The 12,689-nt window shown below is 41.4% G+C and overlaps 1 protein-coding gene across 3 annotated transcripts in view; it reads left to right on the forward strand.

Annotated features, from left to right (window-relative positions):
- The first annotated feature begins 32 nt into the window (after positions 1 to 32).
- The window catches only part of LOC120451537, a 28,843-nt gene continuing 16,186 nt past the window's right edge, over positions 33 to 12,689 (forward strand). For all 3 annotated transcript variants that reach the window (XM_039635317.2, XM_039635315.2, XM_039635316.2), the window contains exon 1: positions 33 to 362. The gene's annotated coding sequence lies outside the window, so the exon portion shown is untranslated. The remainder of the gene's footprint in view (positions 363 to 12,689) is intronic.

Below are 12,689 nucleotides of genomic sequence, written 5' to 3' on the forward strand. Positions count from 1 at the left end.
CGCCAGTCTCATTTTGTTTTTGCATCGCGAGCGGGACGGTCGTCGAATCGGATTCAAACTGGAATTCGGAAATAGCGGTCTAGCGGAGAGCGGGCGTTTTTGCCTTTCTGTGTGCTTTTGAAAAAAGTTTGCTTGATAAAAGTGTAAAGAAAGCGGCGCCGCCAAGTGAGCGCGAGTGTGTGTGCGTGTGCTTCTGTGTTTTTGTGTGTTTGCAAATACAAAAGTAAAACAGCCCCAAAAGCAACTACAACGTCTGGGCTTTGGCGGCGACAGCGCAGTAGCAGCGACGCAGCGGAGCAGTAGCAGCGCAGCGGCAGCGACGTCCAGTGCATTTTGGTGCAAACTAATTGTTGTTGTGAGAGGTACGCTATACTCATATGTGTATGTGTGCGGGTGGGTGTTAGTTGCAGGTGTGTGCGTGCGATTTGATTTGCTTTTTTGTTTTGGTTTTGTCATCTTTTCGTCAAGTAATAAAAACAAAATAAATGCAGTTTGTGTGAAATTTATTAAATGCATGTACATACATATAAATTGTTTTAGTAGCAAACAAATACTATTAAACAGCATTAAAACTCAAAGTAAATTTATAAAATTAAGAAGTATAAAATGAACATAAGCAACGACAAATTGTCAAGAGTTAAATTAAACAAATACACGAATAACTTACAAAAAACAGCAAAAGCAAAATTAAAAAAAAATCATATATAATAAACCGCATAGGGGGCTGTTGTATAAGCATTTGTTTACATAGTGAAAAAGCCCATAAATTCTACAATTCCCCCAGCAGAGAAGTGTTCTATCTCTCTTTCTCGTCGTTTTTGTTAATTGAAAAAAAAAGTCAACAAACTTCCTGTTTTTTATATGTCTCCCTCTCTTTTCCGCACTTTTCATAACTGTTGCCGCAGACAACAAGAGTATTATTGTGGCAGTACCGCCTCGCCCCCTCTCTCCTAAGCCCTTTCTTCCACCCACAAACTCTCTCTCTCTCTGAAAGGGGAAGCGAAATGTGAGAGTGTGTGTGTTGGCAAGAAAGTTTTATATTTGCTTTTGTGATTTCTGCCTGCTGTTTGATATTTGCCAGAAGTGCGGGCGCCGAAGTTTTTAGTGCAACATTTCTCTGCTCCAGCGGGAGCTTTTATAATGTGTGTGTGCGCTATTATTAAAACCCCCAACGCTCACACACACACAGGGCCGTGTGCATGGGGCAAAAAACTATGGCCGTGTGTATGTGTGCGAGGCGTTGGCGTTCTGACCAGAAGAAGAGGAAGATAAAGCAGCGGTAAAGGGTGAAAGGAAACGGAGAGAAACGGAGAAATGGGAGAGGGGAAAGAAAGAGAGTGGGAAGGATACTTAATAAATAAATCAGTAAATAATAATGCATAACCATAAGGGAATCAAATAACGTATAACCGAAAGAAATTAATAATGTAAATTAAAATAAATAGATGCAATGTTTAAGTAAACTCAAAACGGTTGATTTTGTAGTGCAAACTGTATATGTATGTATATGTAATATTGGTAATTTGCATATTTGTAATACCTGATATGAGTGTTTCAGTTAGCACTTTTTATAAGTCCGAAAGGTAAAAGATCATTATATTAATAACCACATTGTGTAAGAACTAATTAAATGAAGAGCAGTTCGGGGAACAGAAGCTTGTCGGTTTTGGGGTCAGTTCATAAATAAATCAAACAAATCGGGTAAAACATAAAAGATAAACATTATGTAAATCAACAAACAGCGCCCAAGAAATTCCTGTTCAACGGCAATTTCGAGTGTTTACCTTTCGCCCACTCAGCCCCCTGCCCTTCTCTTCTTTTCCCTTCTCCAGCAACCACTTGTGAGACATAAACGTCGCCGCACATTTGCCGTACGCGTAACCCCCTCTTTGCGGGGTATTGTAATAAAGCGTTTTACGATCTCCGGTGCCTGACGCACTTGTTGTTTTTATGACAGTTAAGCTATTTTGCGTATGACACGTTTGACAGATGCCAAGCGCCCAATGCTGCTGTCAACGCCGCTGTTAAACGCAGGCCGTCTCGCTCCCTCCCTTTCCCGCACTTTTCCAGCACTTTTCCAGCACTTTTCCCGCACTTTTCCCCCACCCACCCACAGTTGGGTGGCGTCCTTTTCCACCAAATGAAATAAATGGAACCAAATTAACACTTTGATTTCGGCCTGAATGGAAAACATACCACAGAATATCTTATGAGAATATTATTGATCCGTTTCGTAAAGAGTTTAATACTAGACTTTATGAAATGAATGCTTTAATATTATTCTCTTCTAAAAATCAGCATCAATTATACCCAGGGAGTACCCAAGCTGTTGATGGCCAAAAATATTATTCCATGTTGAGGTCTGCTCGACCAAACTACACCCCTTTGGTGGCCGAAAAAGTTTGTGCATGTTTGCTGCGCAGGCATTTCAATTTCACCAACCATTAAGTATACGAGGAGTGGAAGGGGTAGGGGATAGGTGGGGGGCGGGCGGACACTAGAGCTGTCTTTTTGCAGCTACTTTTACGCATGTTTTCACGCTAGGGCCCAGAAAGAAGTCGGCTTGACATCAATTTTCTCGGCCAAATGTGGCGAACTGCGACAGCAGCTACAACAGCAACAATTAACTGGGCCACGCCTACAAACACCATAAGCTGCAAACATCAAATATCAACGGCAGCAACAGCAACAACAACAGCAACAGCTGAAACAACAACAAACAACTGCCGCTCGGCTTGTCGCATGTAATTGCTTGCCGCAAAGTAAATGACAATAGCGCAAGGCAAAAGACACCGTCATTGGTGGCAGTGGAGCAAAAGTGATGCTGATTGGAATGCTGAGAGGCCATAATTAGTATCAAGAAATGATGGACGATGCTGGGGATATATTGATACCTGGGGATAAATTGGATAACGACCAGTAATCTTCTAATTATCGCTTTTCAGCTTGGGCTCATCATATATTTTATCTAACCCTATTAAAATTATAGGATTTCTTTTCTAGTCTGTAATCTTGGATATTTGTAAATATTACGTATACGTAAGAAACATTTCTATTCTAAACAGTAATAATATGTTACTCATTTAACTAGAAGAATTTGTTTTCAATACCGTATTTAATATAATTATAGTTGTTATTTTTAAGTTTTTGTTTAGCACACTCAATAGTTTGTGTGGGTTTTGTTTCGATTTGCCCCACTGTAGCGGCGAACAAGCTGAGGTCGGTGTAACTAAAAACCGCAAAAGCTTGTCACTCCCCCTTTCGCACGCCGCCCCCGGCGTCCGCCCCCGCCACGCCCCTCCTCGGTCTATGCTGTCGAAGTTGTTGCTTCCGCTCTCGCGGTTTCGTCGCTCTCGCTTGAATAAGTGTACATATGTGTGTACAATGTGTGTGTAGAAGTATCTATCGCAGTTGTATCTTTAGCCGCTGTTCTTGTTGTTGTTGGCCGGCGTACGTGGGAGGCAAAGGCATTAGAAAAAAAATCAACGGCAAGCCCGAAGTTCGGATTGAAGCTTTGAAATATTTGCTGAATGACGTCGGCGGCCAATCTTTTGTTGTCGTCCATCAAAATTCGAAATTTCTTTGACGCATTCAATGGATGCATGCGCCTAGGCTTCGAGTTTCCGCTTCGGATTTCTAATAAACAAATGCAAAAACGCACACACAAAAAAAAAAAGAAACTAATAAGACAGGCAAACATTTAAACACTAGGCTGCCATTTGCGTATCGAATATCGTTTTTGTTTATTCTCGTCCCATTATTACTTGTATTTATTTGCCTCCACACTTTTTTCGTTTTTGGTCAAAGCTTTTGGCCATTTAATATTCATTTATTCAGCCATGTTTATTTATTTATTTGCGTGTCTCTCGGTCGCAGTGTTTGTGATTGTTGTGTTTTCTGCTTGTGTGTGGCTAAAAGACCGAAAGACGTAAAAAAAAAAAATAACGAAAAACGTGAAATCGCATGCTAGGAGCCATGGCCATGATTTTGAATTTCAGCGGGCCAAAGTCGCGACAAAGAAATCCGAAATAAAATCCCAATAAAATATAATCGTAAAAGGCACTTGGCATCTATTTGATACCCTTGTGGAGGGTCATCGATTACTTTGATTTGCCATTTCTGCACTTCAATTTCCTGATCGTTGCAGGGTTTCCAAAAAGGTTAATATCTTCTGAGTGAATCTTTTTATTATTAAAAATAGTCAATTTAAAATCAATTAGATATTATTTTTATATTTGTTACCTTCGTAACTTTACTACTTTGCAATTTAATAACTCAATAAGTTTTGTAGAATATTTGAAGCTAAACTGTTACCCATAATACCATAAATTTTAATTTTACAACCTACATTGGCTTTTTCGCTCGCTCGGTTAAAAAGGAGAACAATATTTTAGCTTACAGAAATCCTGCACTGCCAACGCCATATTTCATGTGGAAAATCATAAATCTCCAAGAGTTTCTGTTGGACCGAGCGTAAATCATTTAGTTTGTGCGCCAAGCAGGAATTAATTGAGATCTTTTAGACAACTTAAATAAGAATATATGAATATATGTGTATGTACACATTGGATTTAAGGGTATGTGCTTTATCTGGCTTGACAAAGCAATTTAAATATTTTAAATCAACGATTGCCAGCATGTACTTTTATGGAAATTTTGTTTGGGAAAACCACGATGCCAATGGGAGAAATAACAAAGATAGAACTGCTTGCCACTCCCATCCATTCCCATTTTCAACATTTTTACCATTTTTCCCCCCGTTTTTCCCACCAACGGCACCAAAAGATTTTCGTAGCTCATAAATTCTTTTGTTTAACTCGTTTTTCTTTGATTTCTTTAGCCGGGCACGTAGCGAACCAAGCCGCGCGGGTAAGGAAAAAGTGAAAATTCAGTGGGAAAATTGTCGCTGTCTGTGGCCCACTGCGATTACAGCAGCAAGAAAAGCAGCCTCAAAACTAATTAGTTGCGCTGCATTCAAACTGAGTTTTACTTTTTGCCCCAAGTTGACTGCAACTTGGATTGAGTAAGACTTTCATCTGATCCCCGTTGCCGCCTCTTTTTTCCCCCCCAATTGTCTGATTTTCCACCACTTTTCCCCGCCACGGTTGTGCAACTTTGGGCTCAAACGAGATGGTAAGAGACAAATTCAGTTAACTGTTACACACAGTCACTGGCTGACTTAATTCCCTACATTTTTACGATTGTACCGTGAGGCTCGCTAGGCTTGCACATTGGTTGAAAAGTGATCTGGAAATGAACTCATTTTCCTCCACTTTCCCCCTTCAATTCGGGGGTGTTTATGTAATGGCACCCTGCTCATAATCAGGTTGATGTTGCCGCCTGATTAAGTGCTCCTAACAGCGCAGATTGTTTTCGATGTTACGCCAGACTATTTATAAACGATCGCATTACACCTGATCATCGCTTGATAGCAAGTGGGTCTGGAAAAGTTAGCTTAGTCAGCCGTAAGGCGCCAGGCATTACTTATATTTCAATCTGTTAAGGGCATCAGTCAGGCATCGCATTCTGATTATGCCTCATCTGTGGAAACTAGTTTTCTTTGATTACCCACTCTAGGCCACTGATTATATGTCTGATTATGTCCACTAATTATTTAAACTATTAAAATTACTTGATAACGCTAGAGTGGCGTAGTAGAACTCATTTTAATAATCAGCAAAACAATAAAAATGACCTTTTTGCAAACTAGCGGTAATACATATTTAAGGGTTGTACCGATTTGTTAAACAAATCATGTGATTACTCTTATTTATAAGCCCAAGAGTCGCCCCTTAAGTTTAAAGTCTAAATAGAAAACAAAACATTGCTTAAAGTGTAACAAATTGAGCGAATATTTAAGTCTATATTTATAAAATGTAACACTTCATTTAGCCGCCCATCTGTTGATCCCATCAAGCAATCATCAGTATTCCCCATTCTTCGTCGGCCTCTTCATAAACCTATCATTGCGGGCAATCTATAAACCATCTGTTGATCCATTCACCCTAAATCTGTCGACATTATCGTTTCCCCAACGACCTTGGACCACTGTGCACTGTGCATTCGAGGCGACAGTTGTTGGCTTTAACTTTGGGCTACTGGGCTACTGGGCAACTTGGCAACTGGTGTACTGTGGAACTGGTGTACTGTGTTGCTGGTGTTGCTGGTGCTGCTGGTGCTGCTGTAATCGCTGCTGCTGCTACAGCAATGGCATCTAGTCCGTCAGCCCGAATCAACGTCTTATTGGGATTACGCTGGTGCAATGTTTTTCGCCGGCGGAGCGGGAGTCGTGTAATAAAAAGTATCTGGGCATCGCAGATGTCTATCCCGCGTCGCTGCCGCTTTTGGGCATTAATGAATGAATGGAGACCGTCTTAAGTAAATCCGACTTGGCCAACTGACACTGGAGCGCAGCTGGGAAAAAAGGGGCTGGTAAGCTGGGAGTTTTTCCATCGCTTGATTATTCTCCTGCTGCGCTCCACAGCGCGTCAAATTTGCGCCCGACCCTCCCACCTCCGAGCACTTCTTGATAAATTTCCATAAAATAAGAATCAAGCGAATAAAGAGCGTGTAGAAGCACAAAAAAGATGACAATGTTGAGAGGTTTTTCGGGTGAGAGTATCTATATGCAAATCAAGTAATTTGTCTCTAAAGCATTTGTCTGGCTTCCGAATGAGAGCAAAAGATGCAGATTGGGAAGCAGCCCCCAGACGAGCAAAAGATGAGGCAGCCACAACTTCCGGTGTCAGTTTATTTTTTTCGCTTCTTTTTTTGCTTTTTGTTTTTTTTTTTTTTGGGTGCGTCTTCTGCTCAACTTTTGGTCTGGTTGTGTGTAGGGGGAAAGATTTTATAAATAAATTACAAAACAAAAACGAGACACAAACGTCGCTGAAATAGTTGGGGAGAAGTCGTGGATAAACTAAAAACAAGAAGGAAACAACATCGCCTTTGGCTTTGTTGGTGGGGCATGCAGGTGGAAGCTGTTATCGTTGTTAGCGTTTCGCAAAAGAGTTTTCATCATGGTCGATACTCTGGCTGATTTTGGGTACTTTGATATTCTGAGGAGGTTGAAGACCCAGGAAAAATTACCCAAATGCGCACTTTTAGTATTCAAATTTAATTCACGTGGTATACTCGTAAAGTAATTATTCCAACATTAGTTGAAAATTCATTTCGTTGGCTACCATAAATCTTCTGGCAATTTTATTGGATATATTTTTCTGTATGCTATCTGTATGCTCGCTGTTCATTTCAAAGCCATTAACAAATGGCAAGAAGCAGCCAAATTATTATTATTTCACTATAAAAATAGCTAAAATATGCTTAATTTAGTTGGCTCTGAGTGGTGTGAGTGGTGGCGTATCCCACATAATTATTTTTGGTTAAGTAAGGCCAGAATTTAGCCGCGTGGTTGTCAAAACGCCCACCATGACGCCAGTCCACAAAAAATAAAGAAAAAAACAAAAATTATACGAGGGCAGAGACAACGTCAGCAGAGGATGGGGCCCAAAATATTGGGGAGTGGGGAAAAGAAGACGAAATGGAAGCCAAAGCCAAAGCCAAAGAATTATGGTTGTATTTTCCTTATTTAATAAAGTATATTTATGTTTTAGTACAATTGTTTTTGGCCCGCATTATTGCTGTCTTGTGCGGCCATCACTCCTACACTATGAGAAATTCCCAGCGCTTTCCGACTTTCGGGCTGGGCCGCAAATGCCCGGCACTGCGGTCCATAAAACCGCCCAAAAGCGCAAACCAAATTAGTTCATTTATATGTATGGAATATCTCTCGGCCTGGAATCGCCCCAAGTTGGTCAACTTTTATGGCATTGCGGCAATATACGATTATTATAATTCTGTATTCCGACATTTTTCCTGGGTGGCCAAAAGGGTCAAGGCACTTGAATGGGGTTGGCATCAGTGTCTGGTGTTCAAGTGTCCCCGATGGTCCAATGGTCCAATGGTCCAATGGTCCGATGGATAGAAATTCAGATAGAAGGTTAAGTAGCCTGAGATATGCACTTGTAGGTACTCGTAACAAGGATAGGTTTTCAAGTTCTGTTTTACTTGTATGTAGGTGCATGAGACAATATTGGGTTTAAGATAAATTGGTTTACACTCAATATTTATTAAGAACTTTCAATTGACTTTCAGTTTATGGTTTAAAACTGAAATAAATTCTAACATAGTCTTATTATAAGCACATCATTTAGTTGGTTACTTAACACGTGTAATGTTGATTATGTGTTTTTTTTTTTGCTTTACTTACATTTCCTTGATTGCACCCGAAGAAATTTCCACGTTCATTACCATTGGCGTATAAAAAGTAATATCTAATAACGCGACCCATCCGCAGCAATGTACTTTGGCCATTGCGAACAGAGTAATGACCTGGGCCAACAACACAATAGATTGGAGTTTATTGCGCGCCTGGACAAATGTTGATAAGGGCCGAACTGTGACCGCCCCCAACTCTCAGATTCTGCCATCCTCCGCCCCCAAAAATCAACAAGCATTTCCCCCAAAACAGAATCAAGCAATAAACGAAATGCTCAAACATTGATTTTTTATCACTCTGGTGGCTTTTGGTACTCCAAGTCGCGACTTTCCGTTGCCAAACAGAGGAGAACAGAGAAGAACAGAAGAGAAGTTCACCTTAATTTCGTATTGAACTTGTTTTTACTCAATTTACTTCACTTGTAGTTCCTGTTGCCGGCTGTGTTGCCGTATTTGTTATTTATTTGCCCAGCACTAAATGGAATTCCGTTGAAATCGGCTTAATCTTGATGTCTTGCTTTCGGGCAGAGTTTTGTGTTTCGTTTGCTCTTCAAGATCTCATTTTCCCAGTGGGATCGGTCGGTGTATATGCTATATGCTACATGTGTATGACCCATCACTCCGTCGTTCAGTCAGTCATTCACTCACTTAGTCATTCAGTCAGTACCGTGGTCGTCAACGCAATGCCAACGCCTCTTCACTTCGCCAGTGAGCCCAACCCAACCCAAACTAACCCATTCCATCGCCTTTCCCTTTGGTCTCGTCTATTTGCGGGTCTAAGGGCCTTCTGGGGTCTTCAACTTGCCGACACTGCCTCGTTTTCGTAGAAAAGTAGACAAGTGATCTCGTTTTGGCCTGTATTTCCTAAGATTTCCAATGTGAAGATGGATGGCCATCCACCGTGGGGAGGATTATGAGTGTGATGCAGAAAGAGATCTTGATGGATTATGAAAGGAGATCATTAAAATTCAATGAAGTAACCATACTAATGGTGTCATCAAAGCTAGTATAGAAAGGAAGTCTATTGGAAAGGTCTACCATTCATGTGCAATAAATATGTAGAAGTGAACAATGATGATTATTATGCATGCATTTTATCACGTATACAAACAGACAGCTCCATAAAGAATTGGATGCTTATCTCGAAAATACCAAGAACCGATCTTCAAGCCCTCTTCGACGAAACCCTTCTACAAACCCGAATCTTTGTCTGAAATCTAAGATACTTGGGATGCTGTTTGGGCCTTTTGTTTTGTGACAACTTTATTGGAATCAAACAAACTTTGTGATTCCACTTTTATGATCGCTGCGCATACATTAATGCACACTTTACATTATGTCCCATGGCAGTGCCTTCTTTCCACCGATGTAATATAATTTATTTTTTTTGTTATGACCAGACATGCTGTGAGAAAGGGATTTTCAAATGGATTGGCACGTGATGTGGCCATATGTTGCCCTAGCCCACAAAATACGTACGTACGAGTTTGGCGCTCGAAAGCTTTGAACGAAAATTGGGAGAGTAACGAAAACATCGCATGGAATAAAATGTGTAATAAAATAGAAATAATATTTATAGCTGAGACGTCGATATGTCTAAAAATAAAGGGACACAGGCAGCCCAGAAGCTGCCCCTTCGGAAAACCGCCTCCCTTGTTTTTTAGCCATGTGCACGGGCTCCCATTCATGGAGGCAAGGCACCGTGACCTGCCTCAGTCCCCCGTTTTCCCGCATTTCCCTCATTTCCCCGTCCATTTTCCATTTTCAACCCCCCCTACGATGTAGACAAATCCACTTGGCAGAGCAGAACAGACCAGAGCCCATGAAAAAAGAAAAAAAAAAAAGAGAAGCAAAAAGGGGAAGTTGGATGGACATTGATTTAAATCGATATTTTGCGGTTGAGCTCATTTGGCGTAAAATAAACTTGGCCCAAGTCAATAATCCCTTTGTTCACCCACCTCTTTGCGGCATTTGGAAATGTATCCACCTCTGGACTAATTTCCCCATCTTCGGCTTTTCACTTCACACTTGTTAACAAATTTTTCGTGTAAACAATGGGTGAATCCACTGAATAGAATGGAATTGAAATTGCTCTGCCCGTATCATTGTTTATTGATTGCACGATTTGGTTTCCTCATTCTTGCTTTCCGAGTTGGTTCACTGTGGGAAAAGAGACCTATAAAGATTGTTCAATTCCTAAAATGTACATCGTAAAATTTGATTAGTGGTTTTCTTTGAATTCAACTAAATCTCTGGTCGGGCGTGTCTTTAATTTTAAAAGCTACTTCAATGTTAGCATCTCTTACGAAAACGTTTCTCATATACGAGTATTTACTCAAATTGATATCTCAGTGGCCAGGAGTCCCTCATTCAATATTATCTGATTGGTTTTTTTTCTCCTACGCTGATGAGACGTGACATTTCAAGCCAAACTCAAACTGCTCTCTATCCCTATCCATTCATTCACTCATTTGATCAGGCTGTCATTCAATCGGTTTAATGGCGTTTTCTGTTTTGTTATCTGACGTTTCCCCGCTTCCTGCGACCGCTTTTCCCACCATCGAGCAGCTACAACCGGAAGTCGTAATTAATGCGCGCCTCGGGGGCGTTTTCCGCTTCCGTGTCCTGCCACCAAAGAAGTCCTGCTACGTGCCTGTGTGTGCGTTTATTTATAGCAAGTGCACGGCACACGGGAGGACCTCTGCCGTGTCTCCGAGTGCCACCTGCATTCGAGTGGCCTACAAAGTGAGCAGTGTTGGAAATTAGAGGGGTCGGATTGGAGTCACCTGAGACGCCTAATGGGTCCACGGACAGGGCGATGGAATTCCTCGATTGAACACGATTCGAGAATTTTTAATTTGAACTTTTTAAGTTCCAGCCATTTGAAGGCGTTCCAATTAGATGCGCCGAAGGCTAAATACCGAAATACTTTGAAATTAATGGGATATGTCAATCGCACTTTGACTTACCTGTTCATTATTTACTTCTTTGATTACTTCTTTCTAAAGCTGCTTTTATAAATTGAAAATGTGCTTTAAAGTGAACAATGCACTCCCTAAAATCTGCAGTTCTCGGTACAAGAATGCACAACTAACTTTTCTAAGAAATATTCCATAGAAATTTCTCAATGGGCGAATTTCATGAGCGAACTTCTTGACCGTTCAGTAAAAAATATTCATACCATTTTGCCCCCTCAAATTTCTTATGCTCAATTTTCCAATTAAGTTTGACAAAACATCAATTTTGCACATTCCAGTGAAGCTCATCGCAACGGAAATTGAATCGACCTTCTGGACGCTTGCCGAACTTCCATAGATAAATCCCAAAAGCCCATAGACAATCTCCCACTCTTTTTATGTATTATCGTATTTGTGCAAAAATATTTGCCAACTTCTGTCTGCAAGCCAATCTGCCAACTTTTCCTCCTTCTTCGAGCAGTTATGCCAAACTGCCGTCTTTTTTCCGTGAAGCTTGTCTAACATCTTTCTTATCTAACGCATTTTCAATTCCGTATAGGACTGGGGTCAAATGCCTGCTGCTGCGGTAGCCCGAAGCCCGATGCCCTTCACTTGCCGCCTGAGTGGAGAGGACATGCTCCTAAACCCATATTGCCCCTATATGTATGCAAGAAATTGCCTTTGCCTTGGGCTCCACACGCACACCTGAACGACCCACGTGGACCCACGCTCCTGGCCAGCTTTCTGCTCTCCTTTTCGGCCTTGCGGCTAAACGGCTAATTCGCCGAGACACAAGCGGCAAACAAATTGACTGGGTGGATTTGGGAGGGAAGTGGTGGAAGGGGGAGGCCACCTGAATGGCCATTTGTAAGAAGCCGAATCGAAATGACATTTCGGTTTAAGTGAAAAGGCAAGAAAAAAAGGGAGAAGCCAATTTCAAAGCAGCCGAAGCGCGACCGGAAGCGAGGAAAATAAAAGGTACAGTGAGAACTCGAGGAAAGGAACTTACAGAAGTTATTGTACGAGGCAACTTTCAAGGAATATAGTATGCAATACCATTGGCAATGTAGTCTTTTGCATCGATTGTAAAGTTCAACCAAGACCAGTGTTCACTTTAGCCATAGAAGAGGCAGTTAAAAAGGCATGGAGTCCAAGGAATTTCTGGAACTGAAGCACAAGGCAGAGCAAAAAGCAGAAGTCGTTGCAGAGCCAGCCAGCAGAGCCAGAGGCGAAAAACAAATGGCTAACAATTGACTTGGCCAATAAAGCATAAAGCCGTTAAATTCGAAAATCAATAACTCCCCGGCCGAGCGTTTCCGCCAATTGTGTCCCACATCCGGTATCCATTTCCCTCGCTCTGCTTCTGTATGTGCATGGGTGTGTGTGTGTGTGTGTGTGGCAGCGGGACTGTGGCAAATGAAGGACGACAAATTGCCAAACGCGCCACGAACATTA

Source organism: Drosophila santomea, chromosome 3R (genome assembly GCF_016746245.2).
Source record: "Drosophila santomea strain STO CAGO 1482 chromosome 3R, Prin_Dsan_1.1, whole genome shotgun sequence".
NCBI lineage: Eukaryota > Metazoa > Arthropoda > Insecta > Diptera > Drosophilidae > Drosophila > Drosophila santomea.